Genomic DNA, 25828 nt, shown 5'->3' with positions numbered 1-25828 from the left:
GGCAAAAGGCTTGGCTCAGGTGTGTAGATATTCATCAGTTCCTCAAACCCAGCGTTTCGAGACTGGAGGGCCCTTCACCATCATCTGGTCCAGCCTCCTCTTCATACAGATGTGGAGACCAAGGCCCAGGATGGGAAAATAGCTTGCCCAAGGACGTACAGTCCATACGTGACAACGCTAGGTCAGGTCCGGAGCTCTCGTGTCCTGGTTCAGTATTTGTCACCCTCTCCAGAACTGTCTGCACTGTGTACCTGCTCTGTGCCCAACGCTTTGCTCGGCAGTCACTTTTAGGGGGAGATAAAGGAATGTAGAAGATGACCTCTGGCCCCACTGACTTGACAGTGGAATGTAGACCTGGATTGGGGGGAATGGTGTGGCATGGATGTAAGTAAAATAGGAATTCAGGGAGAGAGAGGGAACGTGAGCTAGAGGAGGAGAAGCAGTCCTCCGCAATGCCCAGAGCGAACTGGAAAGCCAGAAATGGGGGCTGTTTAGCAGACCAGGAGCAGCCGACACTTGCTGTTAAACAGTTGCCTTTGGACCCGGAGTTTACTGCTTGAATAGTAGCTCACGTTCATCACATAGTTGCTGAAGTTATGTTTTGCTGTGTGAGTGGAGTGTTCTCATTACCACTGACCACCATTTGCTGGGGAATAGCCACAGAATTCTGGACAATTATTTGACTGTCTGAATTATGTAAATATCGAGGCAAGCATTCTTGAAAGAAATACCAAATGAGAGTTTGTTTTCCTGAATCAGTTGAAACAAATGTTTGTAAGTTGGCACAATTGCTGGCAAAGTAGCGATTTTCGAAAGAAGCGTGTATCGCGGCTCTTGAGATGTACCCAGATATATCTGTTCTTTTGTTCTTTCTCCTTTTTAAAAAAAATTATGAGCTCATTTTTGTGGAAGGTGTGTATTGATGTTTTTCCTTTAGTCTTTCTTTTTCCTAAAGCGTAAGTTGATGCCTTGGTGCCATCTGGTTGGTGTTTACATCTGTGTTTATAATGAATTGTTTCGGCCACCAAATAATTCTTCGTCTGGCTGTCTCATCCTTCGAATCTCAGCTCTGTCTCTGGGAAGCCGCTAGCTACAATCCTCCTATACCTCCTGCGTCCCCAAACTCACATACTCTTGCCCCGTCGGGTTAGACACCCTTCCTCTGAGCTGCCATACTGCCCTGAACAGGCGTCCAATGCACCTGAGTTGTTTTGAGGGAGGAGAACATGTCTTTTATTGGTGTAATCCTAGCGTCTGGCCCAGAGTAATAGCCTAATGCAGCCAGTTCAGAGTGCAGCATCGTCGGCTTGTTCGATTCATTCAGGCTCCGTGCTAGGTCTTCAAAATATTACCTCTAGGTGGGAAGCCATAATGAATCACATTAATAATAATGAGTGAAAATAATAATTAGAGTTTACATTTCCTATGTGACGGCTCTGATTTGTGTTATCCGAGTTCCCTATTTTACAGGGCAGGGAAACTGGGACAGAGGGGTTCAGCGACTTGCCCAAGGTCACACGGATAGTATGCTGCAGAGCTGCAGTTAGCGCACAGGCTGCGAATACTTAGCTGAGCTGCTAGCCCGTGATGATGCCCTGGGAGAGGTGCCAGAACAGTGGCAAGCCCTGTGTGCTTCGGGGCTTGGCAGCGGACTGGGCTGATGAGGCCTTTGGCACTCATCTTTAGTACTTACAAGCCAGCATTGGGTTGGAGTCCATAACCATATATGAGGTGTAACTGACCTGATATCTACTCCAACAAGAGATGCTCGATTCTGCTCCTCTTTGGTGTAAGCACAAGATTCGGTGCTCGGGAGGAAGATGCATTGAACGTGGGCTCAATGAGGGGGGAGTTCTTTGGGGGGGCGGCACTATTTACCACTGCATCTGCAGTGCTTAGAAGAGTGGCACACAGTAGGTGCTCAGTTACTTTTTGTTGAATAAATCAATGGGTTGATATACAGTAACCTGCTTAATGCTTTGTGTGATCAGATTTGTGAAGAGAGAGTTCAGAGGTGCAAGAATGAGGTCTAAGAGAAGATCTAAAATCACGATGGTCAGACAGGTAGGTACAGGTAGATGTGTTCAACAGCTAGACTCCTGAAATAGCCTGCTTATTAAAGTTTTATAAAGTAAGTCTCTCTGTGTACACCTGCTTGCTAGGAATCCTGTGGGGAATTCTTTGTTGATGAGTGTAATCTCTCCTAAGCAACCCTAAACTTATCAAATTTGTGATTTTAGATTGCTACGCGTAGCAGTTTCTTTTTGCGGGGTGCACCTACATTTAGTATCTATGACAGTGCTGTAAGGGTAATTTTGCAGACTTTTTTTTAAAAAGGTGTCTTAAATTGTTACTGTCTTCAGAATGAGGCTTTCATGTAGTACAAAGGTGGAGGGGAGAGCATGCCTTCAACGTTTGCTGAATATTCGTCTCCATACTTTTGTAGCCTTTTTTCCTCCGAGCCTGCTGCCTTGTTCGTGTTTCTTGTTTGTCCTTCCCTCCCTCCCTCCCTCCCTCCCTCCTTCCTCCCTTCTTTCTTTGTTTTAAAAATAGCTCCTGCTTTGGAGGCTAACCTAGGATTTGGGTTTTCCTAACGTATTTTTAGACCGAACACATATTCTATTTATGCCTCTGGAGGATTCAGATTGCAGTTTCATCTCAAGGATGTGCAGAAAAGTTTCCCTATGTGTTCATTTTGCAGCACTCTGTAAGATGGTTTGAGAGCCAGCGTAAGAGAACTCGTATTTGCCAAGCACTGTGTTCCATGCTTTACACACACCACCATATTGAACGAGCACCCCAGAAGATGGGTGTTTTTCCCACTGCCTTCACAGAGTTGGACATCGGCTGTATCAGAGCTGATGGGTAACTTAAAACTTCAAGATTAATTAAAATTAACCTTGGGAAAAAAACTCTCTAAATATTATTTTTTTGTTTTTACAGTACACAGTTAAAGGTCATGAGATGCAGGTCAAGGAAGACAGAAAGATAAAAGGTGTTGAAGAAATCTAGGACATTTTAGTGGAGGTAAAGCACCCAGTTCGCTAAACTAACCAGGCACTAAGTACATATTTGGAGGAGGAACTGTAGATACTTATGGGTTTTTAATAAATTAGGTCTCATAATCAGAAATGAAACATATCCAAGTATTAAAGATCCAGGAGGAATGCAAGAGCCATGATGATCTTTTTAAAAAAGTTAACTACTAAATATTAACCATATCCCCTTTGCTACAATTAGACATTTTGGCCAATTGGTTTGTTTTGCAGTTCTGTAACAGTTTAAACTTTAAACAGTTCACATGTATTCAGACCGCGAGTGATAAAAGTTCCTATCAAGAATGATGAAGATGATTATGGTTGGATTCTGTTAGCATTTTACCCTGAAATGACAATGAAATGCCAATGCACGCTCTAATGCCATTGAAAAATGACACCAGTGGCAGACTTCTACCACAGGCTTTTGTAAACCATCACAGTTACTCATATATTTTGAACAAAAAAATGGAAATTTGATGAACCTATTTCAAGAGGCTTGAAAAGTTAAAGTGAATTCCAACTGTAGATTAGTAGCAAATGATGACAGCAGAGCCAGTATTACCTCGGTTGATTAATTTATAAGGATACTGGTCAATGATTTTAACCAACAGCTATGCATAGTAAAATCCTAATGGGGTCTGTCTGTTAAAATTACATAAAGTAGGGCATTTGATTTATTTCATAGTTTCTCAAAGCTCAATTTTAACTTCATACAAATAATGCATTAGTCACCCGGGATAAATGACACATTGAATAAAGTTGTGATTTTGTCTGCTTCACCTAATCTGATTTAGCACAGGATTACATCTGGCTTGCCTCTGGGTTTCTGGGGTGTGTAAAGAATGCCTTCTGGTTTGGGTGTAGCATTAAGAACCGCCATAGCTACAGCTAGGCAGCAAAAGGGTTTATAGACATTGCCCCTCTTAATACACGATTAGCTGAAAAATGGGGTTGGTAACGAATTTGAGATTGGTTAAGTATTCAAGCCTGTAATATGTATTATGAAAAGTAAATTTAGCAAAATAGCACTAGAATCAATAAAATACACTCTACCAAGTTAAAATGTGGGAGGACACCAAACTTTGCCTAGGTGTCCAACTGTAGTCCACCATTTCCAATGCCCTTGACCCTGGGGTTGGGGAGTCTTTTCCTTGGGCTGTGAATGCTACCGTGACTGCTCCAGGCAAGTACCTGCCTCTGAGTCTTACAGTGTCACCCATCCGGTTTCAGTGCTAAGTCTTGACTACCTTGTACGCTCTGATCACCATTATTGCCATCTTTCTTTGGGTTCCTTGCCTCAATGGAAGATGGAAAGGTGAGTTTGTCCAGCAGAGAACCTTCGAAATCTGGTCGACCTGCAATTGCATACCAAAATTGGAAGAAGGGGGGAGATTTTAAATTCATGGCTGGCTGGAAATACGTAGGCTTATATTTTTAAGATTTAAAAAACATGATTAGTAGAAAGTCCATAGAACTTCATGGACGTCAGATAACTCTTAAAAACGAAGGCAAATGATGAAGTATGGGGTAAGTTTCCTGAAATTGAACATAATCATAAAAATTCAAGGAAAAGCAATATATTCTGCAAAATTTATGAGTTTTTTGGTGGGGAGAGTTTGCAGAGCTTGACAACCCCCAGTGCATCTGGCCTGGCAAATTCCTGTTTGTAATGAGAACCTTATGGGGTGCTGGGCCTCGGTTTTCTTAGGCAGGCCCGCTCCCCAGGGGTATCATAAATGATATGCGAGTCAGAAACTTCATGGCTCATGGCATTTCTCAGAGATGTTTTAGTTAAGCGGCCTCACCCAGCTACAGGGGCAGAAGTTGGGAAACGAGTCCCCTCATAAATCTTCGTTGAGCTTTAATTAATTAATTATTTTTTTTGCTGTCGTTCGTAGGAATTAGAAAGGGGGAAAGTAACTGAATGAATGTGCCTATATGCCTCCACAGAAATGGGCCAGGGTCTTGGGTTCGTGTGACACACATTCATTTAACAGCAACAACGACACTAGCAGAGAACCGCAGGGGTGTAAATACTGGTAAGGAAAAGTTGAAGCTACAGAGCCAGAAACGGAAGCAAAAGGTGCAGTGCCAGCGTTAGGGCTACTTTTGCCGTTTTCTTGTGTCTCCTCTTTCCTTCTCTTTCCTTTTATTCCCCACGGGCTGGGGAAGTTTGGAATCCATCACGGTCTCACTTGGGAACGTGGGCCTCACCTTGTGGGCTGTGCGGGGTGGTGTGGCTGCTAGGTCATGAAATGGGGATTTGTGAATGCGTGTTTGTTCAAACGTGTGCCAGCACCTGGATTTCCTGAATGAAGTTCTGATGCTACTTTTTTCTGAAAAGGAGTTCCAGCTATTTTAGTGGTGGTGATCGGGGGCGGGACAACCCCACGTTGAATGGGCTTGTGTAATGTGGGTCCTTGAACTCACTTCGCCTCTCCTGTGACTTCGGGCTCCTCTGTCAGTGTGCCCGGAGCCCAGCCAGACCTCAGCAGCCGTGAGGAAGAAGCCTGACGCTGCTTCCAACTCCGCAGCGCTCCGCGCTCTGTCACCACCCCCCCCTCCAATCTCTGTCTTTGGGTTCCTGACATTTATTCCTGTAAACGGCACAGTAGTTGCAGTTTTATTCACTTCCTTGGGTAGGTCTAATGCATTGACAACAGGACTGCCCCTCGCATGAGCATCACTGACCTCTTCAGTCCTCCTTTTAATCATACCTGTTACATGTGATAAATTTTCGGACTTGTTTACCCTTTCTTAGTGAGCTGGGATACTTACGGCAGTGTTTCGAAAGGGGAAAAACAACACTGCTTTCTGGGAGCCGTTTAACTAATTTCTCCTAAAGACTGCTTGTGCATTTTATGAGAGCAATGTTTAAAAGGTTGTAGTGAATGAAGCAGCCTACACTGGAAAAAAAGAAAACATATTCTGGGGACAGAAGCCTTTAATATCTTGCAAGCTGTTTCATTGAATTCCAAGTTTCTGGTCCCAAACTGTTGCGGCGTCTTGAATTTAAACTGTCAAGTTATTAGACCTTCACGTTGAACAGAATGGAAAGACATTGGAAATCCTAGCCGTTTTGCTTTGGCGAATTAAGCCGCACTTGTTTACGTGGCCGACGTTTAATAATAAGGCTGAATTTTCATAAATAGACAATGGGTGAGGAGGCCTTCTTAGAGTCAGTACAGATACTCTGTATCCCTCTGGAACTATTAAGAGGAGAATTAAGGCTCTCTGTGAGCTACAGTCTTTTTTTCCCATAACGATAATCTCCCGTTTAAAACCTGAACTTTAAGAATCAGAAAAGCTATAAAAATCGAAGGAGAAATAGGAGCAATTTTCATGAATCCACGTGAACTCCTTAGAGTAGTTCTCACGAAGGTGGAGGGGAGAGGAGAGGTGCTGGCTGCTTCTCCGGAGCGCCTCGTCCCAGGTACGCGTCCCGGCGCTTGTGGAGAGCCTTAGAGCTTCAGACCTTAACGGGGATCGGAGCTATGCCAGCTCCTTGGTCATCGCCTTCCCTCACTCTCCCTAGCAGTGCTTACCCAGCTTCTGCTGGTCCAAAAGCAAAAAACAAAACCAAAACCAAAATGGGAGGAGAATAAAACTCCCTCTCACGGCAGCCAGTTCCTTCCTATCTGGGCAGTTCTGCTGCACATTCCATCATCTGTGAGGAAGGGCCACACAGAGGAAGTATAATGTCTTCTGCTCTCGTCAGCCCTCCCCGGCTCTGAGGGCAGCCCTGCCGTGTTCACTGTGTTCTCATTTCTCAGGGCAGGACGTCCCAGCACTGGGATAATGGCCTGCAGAGACTCACGGAGACCCTGTCTAGATACGCGTGTGGGAGGTGGCCAGGCCTGGAAGGCTCGAGCTCTATTTTTAGGGTAGATGGAACCAAGCGAGGCCTCGCCGCCTGGTCCACACACACTTTTTCAGAAGTTCGGTGCAAGAGCAGATCCTTACCAGCCTTTGCCCAGGGAAACCTCCCTCTGGGTATCTTTCCCTTTAATTGCCACAATATGGGAACCCCAGAGGATCGAAAGGCTAACAGGAGCTTTTCCAGAAGGAATGAGATAACTAATGTTGAACCCCGGTGCCTCCTGGGAAACTGCATCTCTCTCCCTGTGGCCGTGTTGGCCTACACTTGGGAGATGACCATGGATCCCGTGTATGGAGTGGCCGCTGCACCTCAGGCAATCCTCCGAACGCCTTCCACGTGTAAACTCTTCAACCTTCCGTAACCCTGTGAGGTAGTAGTCGTGTTCGTGATTGCCATTTTGATGATGGGGGAATTAAGGCCTAAGAGAGGTTGTTAAGTCACTTGCTCAAATCACACAGGTAGGTAGCGTAGGTAGCAGCAGAGCTGGGGTTCGAACCCTGGCGCCGTAGCACCGCCCTGTAATACAGCTCCTCAGAGGCAAGGCTTGAGCTGTTGCTCCACGCTGGCCACCTCTGCGCAAACTACTACTCAGATGGCGTGAAAAGCCCCTCTTCCTCTGGCTGTGACCACGGCTTCCTCTTGCAAGATGGAGATTGGACCCGAATAGCATGCCACTCTGACACAAAATCCTGGAGTGGTCCCACTCTCCTTGCAACGCGTACGAAAGCCATCTTTGTGATGGGTGAAATTCTAAGTGTTGTGTCTGCCTCCTGAAGAGGAGAACGGGCATTCATCCGTTCCTTCATTCATCACATATGTGGTAGGTGTCTACATGGGCCAGGCACTGGGGATCTCATGGTGGCCATTGCATACATGGCCACTGGAGCCGGATCATTAAATGCTTAAAGTAGGATGAGAGTTGGGCAGAGGTCCCTCCAGTCGCAGGGACTGTGGCCCTCTTTAAGATGACAGAAACAGATACTCCTTGCCCACCCTTGAGGACCACTGCCCTGTTGATTCCTTCGGGAGATTTATGGGAAGGAGATCGACATGACAAAGAGGATTGGCCGGAGCCACAGCAAACCATTTCCAAAGACACTATTCTGAAAGGGCTGTGGCTGCCAGGAAGCTAGACTGACCCAGCACTGCCTTGAATAATTTCTTCAGTGTCTAGTACTCATTATTTCCACCTGCTGTGCGAGAGGGATCTTAAGTCAAAATATAGCCCCTGTGACATTGCACCGCGCTGTTGATTACTGCAACCTTTCCGTCCGTATTCAGCAAACCACTTCCTGTACTGTACTATTGATGAGTTATTGTAAACCCCTGAATTCAGCTGTACGGTATGAAGTCTTTTTGCTAAAGGGACTCTAAACTGGAAAAGAATGTTTTCACACATCTTTGTCGTAGGGCATGCCCGTAGCTCTTCACAGGCATCCTAAGATGAATAGTTTCTTGCTACCAAATGCTTTTTAGAAATATTTAGTTTAGATTCCAGACTAGAGACTCATCTTGACTTGGGCAAATAGTCTATTAAAGAGACTTTAGATTCCATTTTGTCCTGGGCGAGTCTTGGCCCTGGAGTATGGATTTTGCTAATAAGACCAAACAGAGCCAGCTGTGTTCTTCCAGAGAGCCACCTTGAGTATCAGCATGGGTGACAGATGACAGCCTTTGCTTCAAGAAGTTGATTGTACGTAATTGGGCAGTGGTCTGTTGTATTTTCAGTGCTTTGTCGGCGTGGCCCGTTCATCCTACAAGAGGAGTTAATACATGACTGCCCTGAGCAATGACCCCACATATGACTGAGCTTTGATGGGGAGGGGAAGGGGTGGCCTGTGGTGTTGGGTCACTTTCCACTTGAGTGGATGTTACCTCGTGGAGTTTTAGGTAGAGGAGTATGTATGTCTGGCGTTTAAGCTAAGACTGTATGACCCTTATCAGGAATGTTGTAGAGGGGATTCCAGCATTAGATAAAGGTTGAACTAGATGACCTTTGAGGTTGTTTCAACTGCTGAGTTTTTATGACACTTTAAAATTCCTCAGGAGAAAACCTGCAGTAGAGGGCATTGGCTGTGAATCTCAAGCTTGCAATTGTTGGAAAATAACGCTCAAGTCAAATCACATTAAATTCACTTTAAATTTTAAAAGTATAGAGCTCACAATGTTTTGCCTGACTTTTGGGGCGTGGGGTGTGAAGGGGAGATCAGGAAGATTAGTGCCACATAAAATGCAAAAAACAATGAAAACAGCATCAACAGTCCAAATTTTAAAAAAAATTTGTTTTAATTAAAAGGATTGGAAATCACTGACATATATAGGCTTTTAAAATTTTTCTTGGCCGATTTGCGAGCTCGACACACGGAGCCTATTGGCGTTTTAACGGAACCTTATCTAAATAGAGGCTGTGCAGCCAGTGTCTTCGTGCGGGGACCTGACTCCCTTTGGCTATTGACGGGCTTGTTACAGAATGCGGTTGACTATTCTCCAGGTCAGGAGTGAGGTGTCAGCATCTCTCACAATGGAGAATGGATATTTACCTCCCTCTTCTCCACTCCCTTTCTGTGTGCTTCTGAAATAAAACCTAAGCATCTTTTTCATCTTTGTTCGTAACATCATGGACTAAATATTGCAGTCTTTAAACACATCTTTAGGTGAAATCACTCATAGCAATTTCTGGTTCAGTTCGGCTGGTAGCGAATGTCTGTCCTCCACTCATGTAGACGGAATAATACAAAGTGGAAGAAACTACAAATTCTTTTTAAAAATGGGAAAAAGAGAGCCTGAAAATTCAAAGAGGAATTTGAACCGTTCCTCGTGTCCATGGGCAAATACTCCGCGTGTGGCAGTAAAATGGGCCATTCAAGACCTGAGGAAATAAGTTAATGATAATGTTTACCTGTGTGGGTATATACGTAGGTACTTATGTCCGCATGTATAGATACACATATCGGTACACCACATACATGCAAGCGTACATAAGCTAGCTGTAGATTCTAGGCTTTCGTGAAACTTGAACTCTTAAGATGTGTGCTCCTGATACCCTATCCCACCACCCTCTGTTCGCCTTTTTGTCTGGTTGAGGGCTGTTTTGTCTAAACAAATTATGCCATTATTTTATTTTAAACACTCTTTTTTTTTTAAAGAAGAAAATAATCAATGCCAGATGCCCTGAACACTTGTGCATTGAAAGGAAAAAAAAATCATATAAAACAAGCTTACATCTGAGATGCTTCAAAGAGGGAACTTTAACTCTCCAACATTTTTCAAACTTATAAAATCCATTAGCGTCCAGGATGCATTCTGGGCCTGCTGCCTGTCTAGAAGTATTTTCAATCGCTTTTGGATTCAGCCCTTTTTCCCTCTTTAATTTTGAGACCCCTGTGTGTTTGGAGGGAAATGTAATCCATATGTTTCTGATTCATTTACACTTAACTCATCAAAACGTTGTTTGTAAGAGCCATTTGATGTTCTAGCAGCGTCTGTGCATTTTAAAAAGTAAGCTTTTTAGAACCCTCCCAGCAGCCCCACTCCCACTTGCCGCGAGAAACGCATGTTTGGCCGAGGGGTAAAACTATGAGGCATAAAGGTCCGACCAGGTCGAGTTCAGTTCTGAATCCCTTAGTGTGCCAGGGGCCTCCAGGTGGCAGGCACTGGGCTGCCATGTTTCTGTGCTGGGTTGACTGGACTTGCTAGGTCACAGGACTCTTTCGGTCCTTCTTAACACTGGCTCAGCTGCCTCTGTTTTGGACGCGATAAAATGACTTTCTGAGTATATTTAAACTGAGCAGGGAATTGACTCCCCTTAAGCAGAACTTTCATTCAGCTCTTCACAGAGGGCAGGCATTTATCCTAATTCGTCATCTGAAATTAAATGTCTTAAAGTGGAAATAACTTCCATGCCTCAGTTATAGTATGTCTGTTACTTTAGACATTACAGCTTTTGCAAAAATGATTATCGCTTCACCTGCAGTCACTTCGTTTTTTTTTCTATTTAATAAGGAATCTGATATAAAATAATCGGAAACAGTCTTGACAAATCTCTTTGATTGCTGCCGGTGGCTCTGGCCTTTTTCCTAAAGTAATTTGTTTATGGTTACAATTACAAAGCCCTCTGACAAGCCCATTCTGTAATGACCCAAACAGTGCCCCTGAGAAGAAGTCTTTGTGTGGAAGTCAAACAGCTGAGTGAAGCATAAAGGCATCATGATGGCTAAGGGCGCTGCAGTCATTGATCTGTGTGTGGCCTCTGCTACGCACTGGAGATGAACTTGGAATAGTCACGGCCCTAACCTGCTTCCTCCTCACGGGCCGTGGTTTGAGAGAAGCAGGCCTAGGAGCCTGGAGGCAGATCACCAGACCAGGTACCATCCCAGGGGGCCTTCCGATGGTGCCACTGTCACCATCCCTGCCCCCTCTTACAACGCACAGGACGCCTAATTGCAAACCCAGCGCAGCCTCTAGCAATCACTCCAACTTAAGGTACATTCAGGTGTAACTCACTAAAGTTCTGCAGCCCGGGGGCAGTGGGGAGGGAACACTTTTGCCTTCCTCTTGCTAAGAAGTTCCCTTAAAAAACAGCATGTCTGCTTTCAGAAATTAACACTGAACATATTTCATATGAGATCGTTTTTGTTATCAAGACGTGTTAACTCTCTATCATAAACACTAAGAAGTGCTTAGAACCGAATTATATATTCCTCTGTGTGTGTGTGTGTGTGTGTGTGTGTGTGTGAGTGAGCGAGTGATCTTCAGGGATTTCCACCCCTGCTAATGCCAATCCTTGGATTTGTCCTGATGTGAAAGCAAGGGCTGCGTGACCACCGAGGTTCTCAGTTGGGGCCACGTGGAATTGCACGTGAATATTTCAGATCAGGTTGGACCTGATCGTAAATTCTCATTTTGCTACTTTTGAGCATGTGGATTCAGTGTAAAAAAGGAAGAGAGCAGTGAAATGAGTTGTGTCCAGGCCTCCCTTGCGCAGAGGTTGAGAATGGCGTCCCTGGACCAGGCCTCGCTCCCTCCATGACCGCACTCCACTCTCCCCCGTTGCATCCGTTTGCTGCGGAGTTCATGTCATTGCCAGGTCAGGGCAGTAAACAGGGGCAGGGAGCGTCCCACGCAGCTTCTGCCAGGGCACCTTGCCCTCGGTGCTGAGGGCTGCCCAGGCCGCGCAGCTGGCTTCCTTTGGGCGCCTAAAGCCTCCCCGCGCTGTTCTTTTCCTAGGTGTGCCCCGAAAAAAACTAATGCAAAAGAGTCAAACTGTGGCTGCTGTTTGCTGGCCACCTGCGTCCTGATGACAAGAGGAAATCGGGTTGCCCCCGCTGGACCTCAAGTCTTCACTTCTTCTCCAAAAGTTGCAGGTGCACGGTGCGCTATCTTTAACCCCGTGGGCTGTCACAGGGGCCCTTGACAAGGCGCCGCTCACATTTGTGTGGGGCAGGACGACCAGCTCGTCTCCGGCCCATCTGCTGATGGGGACAGTTTCACATTCTGTGTGTTTTCTTGGGCATTTTGTATGAGGAGGTGGGCATGCACTCTCTTGTTTATGGAAACAGGCGTACATCATATCTACAAAGGACTGAAAAAAAAGGCTTTGAGGGGGCTTCCCTGGTGGCGCAGTGGTTGAGAGTCCACCTGCCGACGCAGGGGACGCGGGTTCGTGCCCCGGTCTGGGAGGATCCCACATGCCGCGGAGCGGCTGGGCCCGTGAGCCATGGCCGCTGAGCCTGCGCGTCCGGAGCCTGTGCTCCACAACGGGAGAGGCCACAACAGTGAGAGGCCCGCGTACCGCAAAAAAAAAAAAAAAAAAAGGCTTTGAGGGAAAATTTCAGTTCCTTAATGCTGGGGGACCATGCTGCATGCTGCAGGGACCTTGTCAGTTTCGTATTCACTGTTTTACTATTTGTTTTAGGGCTACAGTGAGGGGGGTTCAATTTTAAGTGCACATCAGGTCTTTCAAAAGACTTTTAATGTACAGTGGCTGGTGCAGTTCCTTTACATTATAAAATTGCATAGTTTCTTATGATTCATGTGTATTTCGAGTGACTCAGGCTAGCAAAAAACCCTCAGCAACCCTATTTTATTAAGATGTCCCTATCTTGTTGATGTGATCATGTTTATATTTTCATTTATTGCAACTTAAGCCTGCTGGCACAATACTCATTTATAAACCATTCCAATACCTTAGTGTAAAGAACCGGGCTATATGATCTCACACACACACACACACAGAGGCACACCCCCTAATGAAAAGAGAAACTGAGGCACAGAGAGATCATGGAACTTTCCTGAGATCAAATTTTGTGTCGGTGAGAGCACTGAGAAAACATCCCTGAAATTGGAATTCAACTCCAGCCACTAAAACGCTCGCTCCCGGCAGCATCCTTGTGGAATGCAAGGGTGATGTGTATGCATATAAATCTTCATTAAGATGGAAGTGAGATATTATTCTGTTAATGTTAATATATATTTTCAACACTAATAACCAAATGAGCAAAATGAGGCCAATAGATCTAGGTTCTGTATGTGATTAACATGATTTATATTCATTTTAAGTGAAAATGTTAAGTCAACTGCATGGATTCCTTTGGATTTGTGATAGTGACATTGTAAAACATACACGTGCACACGTACCCCATTCACGTAATTAAACCGATTCATCAAACATATTGTTGGAGAATCTCAGAAACGTGTGGGACAGAGGATTATTTAACTCAGAAGCATGTAAACTTGAAAAGTTCGTCAGTCTATTTTCATTATACAATATATGCTCCTCCATGTATGATTTGTGACAGCGTAAGGACAGATGGCCCAGTGATTTACAACTCTGACTTCCATTATATACCGTGTAGTTCTAGTGAAAATAGCTCTCTTGCAGCACAGATAGAGATGTTAGCAACCATTTATAAGAAAGGTTCTGAAATTCGGATCAAAGTTGAAGCCTACTTGGTTTGATTTCATGCAAAGAAAAACAAATTGGATCGCCTGTTTCTAAAATAATCCCCCAATATTAATCTCTGTTCCTTGGCGGCTTTAAAATTGTGCAAGTTTAGAAGTGAATTATAACTGCTTTGCTTTTCTTTCATGTAGTTCATAGCAGATATTTCAGCTCTGTCACTGCTTCAGAAAAATCCTTGGATTCAGTTCCTCCAGATTGAGAAAGAAATGACAAACTTCTCAGGGTCATCATCTGGGCAGCAGACAATTCTCAAACCATCACCACCACCAAGACCTCACACACACACACACACACACGCGAGCACACACACACACACACACACACACACACACACACAGAATTCTCCTCTGTGTACCGAACGCTTCGATTTTCAAAGTGGCTCTTAGCTGTCAGGCAGTGTGATTCTCATTCAAAGCATGGGACACCACAGAAGAAAACCCTTCTCTCTTGCCACTTAAACTTACTGTTAGCATTTCAGTACTGATCTACAACTTGGCTTAAAGTCTGTGTGTGTGTGTGTGTGTGTGTGTGTGAGGTCTTGGTGGTGGTGACGATTTGAGAATTGTCTGTCTCCCTCCTGTAGACTCTAACCTAGCCTTTCAATTCAAGGTGGGAAGGAGGGTAAAAAAGTACATAAATGCCCCCCAGAGAGAAGAGGAGTCATGTATTTTTGCCTTTCCATTTTTAATTTGCCCATTTTATAAATATTGTTCCAGAAGGGTTTGTATGACTTTATACTTTCCAGAAATATTCTATTTTTGGAGGCTAATGGTTCAGTTTACTTCTCATTTCTTCATTGCCTTTCAGATAAGTACTTCCCCAGGAACTTAGTATTAAAATTTGCCTTTCCAAATGTACCATATGGAATTCCCAAAGGAAATTATTTTTAAAGTGTCAGTCTCACTCATGAATTTGGCTGTAGAATTGAGTTCTTTTCCTAGCGCAACCCCCCTCCCCAATTTAAAACATTTTCATAAATAAAGATACAGAGGGACTAAAAAAGGATCCCCGGATACTTGATTTTCATGCACATTCAGTCACGTAGAGTTTTCCAGAATATTTCCACCATAAAGGGAATGTAGAGACAAAGTCTGAACTGATAAACTTACGACTACATAAGAAGCCAGGTGTACAGAGCACTTTCTCATTCTCAGGGCTGTTTTCATACGGAAACTCGGAGACATTTTATACCCAGGCAGCAGGCAGCGTGTGTGTCTTCTTGACTCCGGGCTGTGGCTGCCACATCACCATTTGGAGCCACGACTTATGAAGTACTCAGTCTACTTGTTGACAACTGTTGTGGGCACCTCTCCCTTTTAAGTGTTGTTCTAAAGTAACGAGTTTTGAGAAATTAGGTCAGTCGAATTTTCTAGTATTTTTGGAATGCAAATTACCCATACAGAAAGCTTCAACTGCAGTTGTAATTGTAGCTTGTTAAAAGTGAAAAACAGAGATGTCAGAATTCTGTTAGGAAGAAATAGTTTGGGTAATATTTTCCTGCTATATTGGCCATGCTAACTGTATAAAGGCAAGTGAGTACAAAAATGTCATTTGTGTGTGTGAGAGAGAGAGAGAAAAGAGAGAGAGAGAGAGAGAGAGACAGGTTAGCATCACTGGTTTCTTTTTCTTTCTTTCTATAACCAAACATAAGACATTAAAAGAGCTTTGATTTAAAATCTAAACTACAGCCAATGTCAATATTGTAGAGCTAATATTGACTTTAATCAAAAAGGTCTGGCTAATGTTAAAGCTCATAAAGAACAAACAAAATTGTGACACTTATCACTAAACTACCACTATACAAGTATGTGGGTGATAATCTCAGCTCAGTGAATGAGCTGACTTTCAGAGATAGCAGCGACATTAGTCAGATTGGGGCATTTACCTTATCTATAATTATATATAAATAGTTTATATTTAAGTAATCAAAATGGAAGACTTCATAAATATACGTTAGGTTTTTGGCTATAGATTTCAACACCATCTACCTGTAGATATATAACTATAAAGAGATGGATGTAGTAAGTTAACACTTAAATGTTTTTTAGTGTCACTGAAAGGGATCACATCCGAGCCATAATTGTCAAGATTTTAAATGTTAGAAAAACAAGTGAATTGTGAAATCCACAGCCAAAGACAGGAAGACCATTCCGAGCAGTTCATCCAGTTGGGAGGTGAATTAAGGAAGCAACAGCACTTTATTCCGTATGCGTGTATGAGGACCCAGAATTAGTGGGCTTCTTAAGATGGCACGAGGATCTGGAAGTCCTGACTGCTCTGAATGCTCAGAACCTCCGCAGAGCACCAGATCTTGGTTGCCAAGTTCAGGATTTCCATGACTCTGAAATTGCCAAGACACACCAGTCACAACTCACAGAGACAGACCCTTAGATCTAGGGACATCTGCAGATGTTGCGGAGAGCAATCCCGGTAATCGTTTTGATTAAATGAAATGATCTTCAGTAAGCAAGAAAACGTTGGCAGGAATGGATTCTGATTTTTTTCAGTGAGTTATAATACATTACTATCATGAGTTATATTTATTTATTTTAAAATTTGAGATAATTGTAGATTCATATGCAGTTGCGAGAAATGATGCACAGAGATTCCGCGTACACTTATCCAGCTTTCCACATGGTAATATTGGGTTGGCCAAAAAGTGCGTTCGGGTTTTTCCGTAACGTCTTACGGAAGATGTGAGAAGTTACGGAAAAACCCGAACGAACCTTTTGGCCAACCCAATAATATCTTACAAAACTATAGTAGAATGTCACAACCTCATGTTTTAGTTTGATGTGTAAGTTTTCTCAGGCTTCACCCATGGGGGCACCTTCAAGTTGGCTCCTGTGTCCTTTTGATCTTTGAGCACTTAATTTCTGGCATAACAAAATAGCTTGAGGCTCCTCGTGTGCTTCTCGGCTACAGCCCTGGAATCGGCCGTTTCTCTTAGAACCCCTAATTCCTTTTACTGGAAAATGGTATTTACAGAACAAGATGGGGGGACCAGGTGTGCTTTCTACTACCAGAGTGTCATTATTTCTAAGGCACTCTGCAAACAGAGCTAGGAGATATTTACGTATGCATATCCACACACATACATACGTACTCACACATCTATATCTCTTTCTATATATGTCCATCTGTATATATACTAAAATACCATGAGGTCATAGGGATAGCACCTGTTTCAATCAAGCACCACCGCATTGCAGTCTTCCCCCTTTTCTTACTGGTAGCTCCCTTCTCTGAAAGTGAGAAACTTAGCTCTCATTATCCACAATACACTTACTTATTTGTTCAGTCCAGATGTGCTAACCAAGACCACTGTGAAAAATTGGTTCAGGCAAGAGTCATTGTTGGAGTCTAAAGACAGTGGATGAAAGTAGGAGGAGTAATGAGATATTTACATCATTTCTGAGTACTTCCCCATAAAACGTTGATTAATTGCAAGAGAAAGAAATGGTAACTGACAGTACAGAAACCTGGGAGATAACCATCTTACCCAAATGATCAAACGTGCCGTACCGTGCCTTGTATTAAGACAAGTTGACTTCATATGCCTCCTGATGTGAGGTATTGAAAAGGACACAGCATCACTTCTGCTAAACGTGCGTCACTGGAATCTAATCCTGAAGAAACCTCAGACAGCAAACCCAAATTGAAGAGCATTCTACAAAATAAGTGACCTACATTCTTAAAAAATGTCATGGTCATGAAAAACAGAGAACAGAAGAACTGGCCCAGGTTGAAGGAGACTAAAGAGATATGACAACTAAATGAAAGGCATAAACCTATATGGGCTCCTGGATCTTTTTTTTTTTTTCCTATAAAGGATATTGTTGAGCCAATTGGCAAAATTTAAATAAAGTTAGTAGATTCGATCTAACAGGGTATCAATGTCTACTTCCTGATTATTTGATAATTGTATTGTGGTCATGTAAGAGAATGTTCACATTTTCTGGAAATAGACACTGAAGCATTTAGAGGTAGAGGGCCATCGCGTCTGCAACTTCTGCTGGGTGAAGGATGCGTATGCATGGGCTTCTGTTGAATATTCTTGCAACTTTTCTGGAAGCTTGAATTTTTTTCAAAATAAAAATGTTTTACAAAAGAGATGAGAAGTGTTGTTCTCCCTCCCTCCTGGTCCACACATTTGCCTCTGTTGTTTTCTGGAACGTTAATAGGGTCCTTTCTAAACCTATCTGAGGCCGTCTCGACTGCTTGCCTTTTGGCTCAGACGAGTTGGCCTCCAGATCCCATTTCTCTTGTTGATTTCATGCCTCTCCTGACTGCAGAAAAACAATTGAGGGACAGTGTACACATCGACCCTGTGCCTACCTCTCTACCAGCTTTTCAGTGACCACTTGCCTCTAGCTGGCCCAAAAGTGATGCTGCTGCAAACCATAGGTAGTCCTGCAATTGCAGATTTCACCTTCCTCAATATGCAAGTAACAGTTTTGCCAGGGGAGAGAGCAAAGACCATGGTAATTCACTTTGCTTCTTAAGTTCACCTCTAGGAAAGGAAGAACAAAGGAGCCAATAAAAACTGGAGAGATTTGTTAATTTGTTTATTAGGCATTTGCCCTCACAGGTATATCTCACTTTATGTATTCTCTCAACTTTGGGAAATCTTCAGCACATTAGTAAATTGTATACTATTTTTAAGTTATTGCGTTGGGCTTCCCATTTAAAGTGGAACTGAGATAAATACTTTTGTAAAATGAGTCATCCCTTCCTACTTTTGACAAAAGAAATCCTCATGGAGTTCTTGGTGTCCAGCCCGAGACCTTAGACAAACTCCTGGTCACAGGTCTTGAAATGTAGAGAGTGGAGAAGTTGGTGCTGGGCCTGATGTTATGGGAATCGTCTGGATCAGGAAAGCTTCTAGAACTGGGCGGTGGGGGGAGGGCAGAGCCTTCCCAATAACATTTTGGATTCCTTTCGGTTCATTGTTTTTTTTTTTTTTCTAAGTAGCTATAATTGTTTAAAATAATGAATATTTAGAAAAGAAACCATTGGTCCTCAACTCACTTAAAGCAGTGTATTTAAAAAGCCACATGGATGTTATTTTCATTCAGAAAATTACACAGCTGGCTATGGAATCTGCTTCAGCCCCAGCACATTGAATGCAAGTGGCCCCGATTTGTTTTAGAAGAGCATTGTCTTTTGGGTAGATATCTAGCACATCCATACAGATTCCATTCAAATGATTGAAGTGGAAAATACCACATGCTGATAAATTCTTTTAAAGACTTTCCTTCCGCAGCTTCTTCAGTTTTCTTTCTCTGCTCATAAAGTAGAAATTCATGACCTCAAGTTATATGGATACAAATTTTGTCCGAGATTCCACATCTGAAATGCCACTCAGTATCAAGATTTCCACACAAGCCACTGGAAAGCAGCCGACCGGCTCCAAAGGTGTCAGAAAATCCTCGCTAGCCCAGGGCTGGGGGGGGTGAGGGCCACGGCCAGCCCCCAGACTCTCGCCATTTCACCGAAGCTTTCCTTCAGTCTGCCTTCATCCTTCACCGATGACAGGTGGCCGCGTCGACTAGGAGTCATGAGGCTTCGATGGATCGTAGCGATGAAGCTCTGCCACCCGCCGGCCCTGGGCCTCAGCTTCTCGTGGAGGATCAGAGAACTTCTCAGGCACCTTTTCTGTTTCTGTGAAATGGGGCCTTTGTACACAAACACAAGGTACAGATAAACACAGCCATGGCAACTGGCTGATGAGGAAATGAGTAGACTATGGCTGTGTTGACATTTCTGTTTTCAAACCTAATCATTTGTTTGTTTAACTGATGGTTGTTAACATATCAGAACGGAGCTTGAGAAAGTGATAAATCAGGTGCGTGTTTATTCCGTTGTCTTTGATGCGAACTGATTTTTGAACATCCACCTTTTGATGCGCACAGATCCTCCTACGGGGTGCGAGGAGGAAATGAATTATGCCCCGAGTAGGAGGGGTCCCACCACATGGCAACGTGCTTTGAAGTTTGGGGCACCCTCACGACCAGGTTTCCAAACCGAAGAATGAAGCATCTTGGAAACCCACCGAGATGTTCCTAAGCGTTACCAGGTGGTCTCAGAGATTGTTAAAACAAAATTGGAACGTCTTCCTTCACCCGCTGCTTCCCCATCGCTTTCATTCCTGGCTCACGGGGTGCATGTGGCTGTTGAACAGGCTGATACGCAAAAGCGCCAAGAAACGTGCCCAGCAGGTGTTAGTAGCCGGGCCTTCCTCACAGGGCTTGAGGAACATTCAATGAGTTCACACATGTAAAGTACCTCGAACAGTTCCTGGGTCATACTGTGACTGTTCTCAGGTCATCTGCGGGCAGGCTTGCTGCTCGTTTCAACGGAAGAGTAGATGCTCGATAAATGGTAGCTATAATTATTCTATAATCTTATGCTTAGCACCTAATAAGTCTTCAATACATATTAGCATCATTACTGTTACTGCACTATGGAAATAGCAAGGAATCTCCCGTTTGGTTGGACTGAAAACATTTTCCAACGTAGATGACCGGGCAAGTGTCGCCAGTATATTTATTCCCCTCCCACGTCTGCCTCTTTTCATGAGAATTCACTGTCTGCATTGAGGTCTCCTGGCTCTGGTTGCCCTTCTTGGAAATTAGCTCCCCTTTTAGCCTGCTTGCAATGTCTAGCTGCATTTCCCTATGTCGCCAGCAGGGGCTGACGACTAACACTCGGCATTCAGCCTCAACGTTTTTAAGATTAGAAGCTTGGAATTCAGGGAAACAAATGACTGCCATACTTAGCCGATGATGGAACTTGTGTGAAATGAATTGGCCCACGACAAGAAGTGCCTGTAGGTGTGGTACCCTGCCTATTTCTGTGAGAGTATTTAAAGCGTAAAGTCTCCTGCTCTTGTTTGTTCGATCACTTAGCAGATGTTTGAGTGCCTACTGTCTTCAAGGTGCTCAGCTGAGTCCTCTGGGGACTGATGATAAGGAAAAGTAGAAAATAGACGTTAACTTCACCCCGGGTTTTTCCTTTGCTATAGACACACACACAGGAAAAATGGTTTTCATTCAGAAAAATAGAACTTCTGTCTATTAAAACAGACTTTCTTTATTAAAGGTGTATCAGAAAGATTAAAGCAAAGATAGTAAAAGTCTGAACATAACACTCAAATGGACCTTGGGATGACGAGGTGGCAGTGAACCCAGATGCCACAATGTCCTCCCATCCCCCATGTGAAACAGTCTTCACAAAGCACTGATTTTTCTAGGAGGACTGAATATTCAACTTCACAGAAGAAGGCAGAAATAAAATGACCAAATAAAATGAACGATCTGAGTATTTTCCTACTGTATCTTCCACGTAGCAGTGATACACGTCTCATTTTTCTAACCTGTCCGTTACCTTGTACCTTAAATAGAAAATACAGTATTCATCAGCCTCACCAGGAACGCTCCCATGAATTCCACTGGGCCAAGAGGAATGTGAATATGCATTCATTTGTGCATGACCACTTTCTATAGGGAAAGCATGACATAGAGGGAGGAGCGTGGGACCTCAGTGCGCCTGAATCTTTTCATCTCTGTGATGGGGTTGTTCTGAAGGCCCTAGGAGTGTAGGTGGAAAGAGCACTTGTAGACTCTGAAGCAGCACACAAATATAGAGGGGTGGTTAAGGGGTAGTGTGCTTTTCCAAGTATTGGTTTTATATTTGGAAATATTATGGCCATACAGCATCTGTCCATCTGTATAAGTGGGAAACGTTTGTATTTTTATTACCAGGGATCAGATGTTTGGTTGCTTTAAGAGCTACACAACTCAGCTAGATTTCCTCAACTTTTAGTTTTATTTATTTTTTATAATGCCTGTGTACCCATGTGGGAAGAATAAGTATTTACAAGAGATCACGAATTGCCCTTTTAAAAAACATAAAATATTGGACTGGCGTCTGCCTGTCTTATTTGTTCAAGTGTTGTCAACACTCTTTGAAGGTGGTTTTTAATCAGTCCATCATCATCACCAAAAAGTACATCATTGAAATCTAGATTTAGTAACACAGCAAGGCAGGACATACAAATTGACATTTGTACGTTTTTTTAATTCCCATTTTGTACAAAGCTAACTTAAGATGCCAGTGACTCACAAAACATATTGTTTAAACATGTTCGGATTACTAACAGACCATACTGTTATGCCTTTTAGATTCCAATAAACCATATGAAAATGCTAATTATTGAGTCTACATTAATTTGTATAAATTATGCAAATTGAGTAGCAATTAAACACTACTGTGGTTGAGGTGGATTCCATGCTATTTTTTAACTTAATGTTGGACTGACATAGACTCTGTTCACTAAAATAAATTGTTTTATTGTTGAGTGTTTACAAAGCAATTGCTGATGGTAATTGGCTATAGATGACACTATTGTGCATTTCAGTAAGATTTATTTCACCATATGCACCACAACCAAAACACATACAGGAAGAACGGTCAAGGATGGATTTATGGCATTCATTCAGAAAAAAACAGAGCTTCTGTCCATTAACAGAGGCATTCTTTATGAAAGTTATTTTACAAAGATGAAAACAAATAAAGATAAATGGAGAGTACTTAGAGAGATGTCGTTAAGAATATTTGAGAGAAGTAGAGTGTAGCAAGAGGTCAAGGCATCTCATTCAGTCTTTCGAGTAGAATATTAGGAAGTAATTGTAATTTTGGATGCCTCCTAGGTATGTGGATGAGAAATTCAGCCCTGATTTGGTCAAACCAGTTGTGTGTGCTTTTGCTCTGGTACACAATGGTTTTTCCCAAATCACTTAGAAATAATTTAACCCGATAGCGTGCCTGGACGTGCTCGTGTGTGTGTGTGTGTGTGTGTGTGTGTAGCAGTGAATGGCACACCATCATCGTACTCCATCAAACATGAGTTAAATTAAGTGTCGGTGTCTTGGGAGCAGCTTAGCCAATTTTCAGTGGTGGTTCCCAGAAGGCTTACTCTGGAAAACCTCATCTCAGCCCATTTCTCTGGCAAACAGGAATCTGCAGTCATGTTCTATTACTGCTGAACAGAACTCAAGGCCAGCCATCTTTCTGTCTCCGAAATTCAGGTTGTGTTTTTCAGACGCAAAGGTTAAACACGTTGGCGCGATAATTATGAGAGGAAAATAAATCCTTCCTTTTGCCAAAAATTATTGCGGGAAGGAGTGTGTAAATTATGATTTGCAAGTGTGGTAATGGCTGTAATGTTGAAAGGTGGCATTGTGGTGATGAGTAGATCATGTCAGCCTTTGGTAATGTATTTCACTTTAGTTTCTCTAATCGGCAATGAATTGGGGGAATCTAGATCCACAGCGAGTGATCTTCCTGAGAGTTTAACCAAAATAAAGAGAATAAGTTATGGATTTTCCACTAAGGTCATATTTATGCCATTATTCTAATAAGAACTTTAGTAAGACAAATCTACAAGTTGATTAGTTTTACTGCCTTCATAAATTTATTTTCCAGAATCTCCAAACGGATTTTCATTTGCCTTCGCTTAAAATACATCAGCGCTCTGAAACATTTGAAGAGTAAATCATTACCTTCAGTATTTGTTACTTAATATCTTCCTAATGAATGATAAATCTCCTAAGGATTTTTTCAGTTAAAATTTTGTGGTTTGACATACAGCTCAGTAAGTCCTTTGGTTTTCTTTTACAAACCGCACTTAATTGTAATCCCTGTTGTTGCTTTTGCCAGATTTCCCTTTGTCCCGGCTAAATCCAGTGGGGGGAAATGAGGTTTTAGAGCAAGGTAGGTCTGGACTTTGAACATTTCATTCGCACTAACTAACTAGATCATGACGAGCCAGAGGATTCGAAAAGAATTTTACCTCCAGCGAAAGAGGTGCAAATCGGGATATGGGTCAGAGCTTTGTTGCATCCCTCAGATAGGATGGCTGGGTGCAATGGTGGGCCAGCCAGCCCTGAGCCAAGAGACAAAAGACCTCTCTGTCCAGGACCAGCTTCCTGGGTTTAGGCAAGTTGTTCAAACTCTCTGTGCCTGCGTATCCTCATCTGTGGCTACCGTGATGATCATGTGATACGCATATGGGAAAGCTCTTTGGAAACCTGAAAACGATGTGTAAATGGCATAAATTATGACTTCGTTAACAGAGCAAGGTATTGAAAAGCTGGCATCACGTGTTGGTTCAAGGTCAAACTCTAGTGCCAGTCGGCACTCCCCCCGTTGAGATGTGCAGCCATGGATGTGTCAGTTCTTTTTTTTTAAAATTTATTTATTTAATTAATTCATTAATTCATTCATTTTTGGCTGCCTTGGGTCTTTGCGCATGGGCCTTCTCTAGTTGCAGCAAGCAGGGGGCTTCTCTTGTCGTGGAGCACGGGCTCCAGGCACGCAGGCCTCAGCAGCTGCGGCACGTGGGCTCCGTAGTTGTGGCTCGTGGGCTGTAGAGCACAGGCTCAGCAGTTGGGGCGCACGGGCCTAGCTGCTCCGTGGCATGCGGGATCCTCCTGAACCAGGGCTCGAACCTGTGTCCACTGCGCCGGCAGGTGGACTCCCAACCACTGCGCCACCAGGGAAGCCCGATGTGTCAGTTCTTTTGGACTCACTTCCCGCATCTGTGAAATAACAGAGTATCCACCTCATAAGATTGTTGTAAGGATTGAACCAATTGTTGTCTGGCATGTAAAAGGCACTTAAGAGAGGTTAGCTGTTACTACTGGGACACATGGTATTAATGATGACAGAATAAAAATACTTCTCGTTTGGTAGGTGCTAGATGTCTGATAAAGTTTTATTTCTTTTGTATTCATTGTCTACTTACCAGAAGTTTAGATCCTCACAACTTTATCGAATTCTCTCGGCCATCCTAGACTGGCCAGTGTAGTTCTGTTTTGTTTGTAAATCAGGGATCCCATCTCGTGACCTGCTCACTCAGTGGAATAGGACGGCCCCGCCAGTGACATCCTGAGAGGTTGTGTAGAGAAATGATAAAAAGCGTGGCTTTGTGGTCAAAGAGACATGGATGCAGACGCCTACTCTTCCACTTGCTGGCCAGGTGGCCTTGGAAAAGCTGCTTCATTTCTTCGAGCCTCAGTTTCCTCATCCATAGAATGGAGGTAACTCATGGTACCCAAGTCATGGGGCTCTTGATTGCGAGGTAATTGACACAGGGACTTGCCATAATACTGACTTTATCATGATGGCTGCTACCGTCATCACTGGTTGTTCTTCTAAAGGTAATGTTATTTTGATTAAGAATGACATCCATACTCTGGAGACTGGCATTTAAAAGCCCTTCATAATATGGTCTAGCTCCATCCTTTCTTTCTCTATACATCGACATTTTTAAGTATAATTATGTCCCAGGTATCGCATGGAACATACTTATACTGCTAAACAATAATTTATTGTTCATCTGAAATTCAAGTTGAACCTGGCATGCTGTACTTTCGTTTGCCACATCTGGCTCCCTGACTCGTACGTGTGCCCTTCCCCCACTTCCTCACCTCCGTCCGGGGGTGGAAGGACCTCTGGGAAGGCAGAGCTTCCCCACCTCCCCAGTCTCTACTTAAGGAGCTTCTCAGGCTCCCCATTGCACCATTGTGGCAGAAATATTTTTTATTCTTTTCCTTTATTTCTCTAGCTGAACATTTCTTTCTTCTTGCTTCTCGAAAGTGCAGTCTATAGAAGATCAGAGGCCCCCCACCCAGTTTCCCCGGCTGCCAGCCTCAGCCTCCAGCCCGCTCACTGCCCTGCCCTGCCCCACAGCCCTGGAACTCTCTCTGCGCTCCCCGACCCCCTACCGCCAGCGCATCTGCTTTTCTGGTGGTGTGACCAGCATCGGCATGTCAGAAAAGCTCCCCTGTGTGATGCCCATGTGCAGCAGGGTGGCAAAGAATTGCTAGGCCCCTGCTGCCAGCTGTTCCTTCTGCCTGGAGGGTCCCCCTCATTCCCATTCCC

At 43.5% G+C, this 25828-nt stretch overlaps 1 protein-coding gene and 1 pseudogene across 4 annotated transcripts in view; one reads left to right on the top strand and one right to left on the bottom strand.

Annotated features, from left to right (window-relative positions):
- The window catches only part of AFF2 (ALF transcription elongation factor 2), a 499644-nt gene that overhangs the window by 7798 nt on the left and 466018 nt on the right, over positions 1-25828 (top strand). The window lies entirely within an intron of this gene.
- LOC132594513 (elongation factor 1-alpha 1-like) overlaps positions 1-25828 on the bottom strand; it is a 153677-nt pseudogene that overhangs the window by 7592 nt on the left and 120257 nt on the right.

Source organism: Globicephala melas, chromosome X, assembly GCF_963455315.2.
Source record: "Globicephala melas chromosome X, mGloMel1.2, whole genome shotgun sequence".
Classification (NCBI taxonomy): domain Eukaryota; kingdom Metazoa; phylum Chordata; class Mammalia; order Artiodactyla; family Delphinidae; genus Globicephala; species Globicephala melas.
Note: the sequence above shows the minus strand (reverse complement) of the source record. Positions and strands in the feature narration are given on the sequence as shown.